Source organism: Helianthus annuus, chromosome 13 (genome assembly GCF_002127325.2).
Source record: "Helianthus annuus cultivar XRQ/B chromosome 13, HanXRQr2.0-SUNRISE, whole genome shotgun sequence".
In the NCBI taxonomy this organism is placed as follows: Eukaryota; Viridiplantae; Streptophyta; class Magnoliopsida; order Asterales; family Asteraceae; genus Helianthus; species Helianthus annuus.
Genome location: NC_035445.2, coordinates 16,971,348 through 16,973,792, shown reverse-complemented (window position 1 = coordinate 16,973,792; position 2,445 = coordinate 16,971,348). Strand labels below are relative to the sequence as shown.

Here is a 2,445-nt window from a genome sequence, read left to right as displayed (position 1 = left end):
ATGGTGACCTCCTCCAAGCCTGCGACTATTATTGAGGCGATTGATTTGAGCATGGCTCTCACAGAGGAAGCTATTCGCCTGAACAAGTTTGATGAAGCTGAGCCTAAGAAGAAAGAGACTCACGTCGAGTCATCAGGAGGTAACAAACGGAAATTCACGAACTTCAAGCAGGGCACCAGTGTGGTGGTTAAGAAAGGAGAATCAGGCACGCCAGCTCAAGTTACAGCTGGTAGTGGAAAGAAAGGGAAAGGATACATGGGCACCCAGCCCAAGTGTAATACCTGCCAACGCCACCATTCTGGCCATTGTTCTGTGAAAGTGTTTTTTTTTTTGGGTAAAGGGTTACCCCGGTGATTCTATTAAAATGCAACCGCAAATAAGTACAAGTGGTGAGGATGTGTTCCACACTAGTTCATATACAGGACATGCCCCATATATGTAAATCAAAAACAGAAACCAAAGACCTATAATACCCCATAACCTAGTCTACTATACATCATGACACGACATCTAGTAGACAAACAATGCAAAACATAAAACACAATCCTCAACCGCCATCATCAAAGATAAAGTAGCCACAAAACCGCAGCCCCTTCAGACGAAAGCAGATAGCCTATCCATTAGAGATCTTGGTAGAAGAGGTGCTTGCCCCTGCTTTCGAAGAGAAAGGATGAGTACCCGATGTCATAAACGCACTAGTTTCATTGTAGACTTCTTCAACCTCCTCCTCATCTGACACCTGCCTGTCATTCGACTGTTTCTTCTCCACTCGACCCACAGTGGTACCTCCCTGTCATTGTTTTGTGAAAGTATGCGAAGCATGTGGAAAACCTGGCCACTTGACCCGGGGTGGTGGCGCAGTTGGCTAGCGCGTAGGTCTCATAGCAATAGAGTAATCCTGAGGTCGAGAGTTCGAGCCTCTCTCACCCCATAACCTGGCCACTTGAAGGATTCTTGTTGGGCCACTGTTGGCCAGGGAGGTCAGAGAGGATTCGGAAACAGAAATAATAACCGGGGCGGGAATGGAAATCGCCCACAAGGAAACAATGGAGGTAATGGGAATAGAGTCAACAATGCTAATCAAGCGGGCGCTGTGAATCGTAATCAAAGGAATAATCAAGCTGGTGGAAACGGGCAGAGACCCGGATGTTTCAACTGTGGTGATCTTGGGCACTACAAGAGGAATTGCCCAGAGTTGAACCAAGCCCGTGGAAGGGTTTTCAATATTGAAGCACGGGAAGCGCGCCAGGATCCCAATGTCGTTACTGGTACGTTCCATGTAAACCAACGCTATGCATCCGTTTTATTTGATACTGACGCCGATTATAGCTTCGTGTCGTTAGAGTTTAAGAATATGCTTGGTTTAGCCGCTAGTAAATTAGATATTCCGTACTCAATCAAATTGGCCAATGGAAAGTTAGTAGAAGCCAACGAAGTTATCAGAGGCTGTGTGATCGAATTGGGAGAGCGTGAGTTTGCTCTGGATTTACTACCAGTCCAGTTGGGAAGCTTCGAAGTGGTGGTAGGAATGGATTGGTTATCAGGCAACAAGGCTGAGATAGTTTGTCATGAAAAGGTCGTTCGTATCCCAACCGAAGATGGTGAAACAATTGTGGTTCACGGAGAGAAGCGTGATACGCCGTTAAGGATTATCATCTGCCTCAAAGCGCGAAAGTGTTTACAGAAGGGATGTGCTGCCTTTCTGGCACACATTATAGACAAGAAAGCTGCAGAACCAAGGATCGAAGACATCCCTATCGTGAGGGAATATCCAGAAGTCTTCCCAGAGGACTTGCCTGGACTGCCGCCTCAGAGGCAAGTAGAGTTTCACATCGACTTAGTTCCAGGTGCCGCGCCTGTGGCTAAGGCACGCTATAGACTTGCTCCGTCTGAGATGCAGGAACTGTCGACACAACTTCAAGAGTTGTTAGACAAGAGATTTATCCGACCAAGCTTCTCGCCTTGGGGAGCTCCGATCCTGTTTGTCAAGAAGAAGGACGGTAGTTTCCGTATGTGTATTCACTACCGGGAGTTGAATAAGCTGACGATCAAGAATAGATACCCTCTGCCAAGGATTGATGATCTGTTTGACCAACTGCAAGGTTCAAGCTTTTATTTAAAGATCGATCTTCGATCTGGATACCATCAGTTAAGGATACAAGAGGAGAGTATCCCGAAGACAGCCTTCAGAACTCGTTATGGACACTACGAGTTCCTAGTTATGCCATTTGGGTTGACAAACGCACCTGCAGTGTTCATGGATTTGATGAATAGGGTTTGCAAGCCCTACTTGGATAAGTTCGTGATTGTATTCATCGACGACATCTTGATTTATTCAAAGACGAACGCTGAGCACGAACAGCACCTTAGAGCTATTTTGAAGCTGCTGAAGAAAGAACAGTTATACGCCAAGTTCTCTAAGTGCGAGTTTTGGCTACGAGAAGT

At 46.2% G+C, this 2,445-nt stretch overlaps 1 non-coding gene across 1 annotated transcript; it reads left to right on the top strand.

The window, feature by feature from the left end:
* The first annotated feature begins 846 nt into the window (after window positions 1–846).
* TRNAM-CAU lies at window positions 847–931 on the top strand. The gene is given in 2 exon segments: window positions 847–884; window positions 896–931. It is a non-coding gene; the product is annotated as a tRNA-Met (tRNA).
* Window positions 932–2,445: the final 1,514 nt, after the last annotated feature.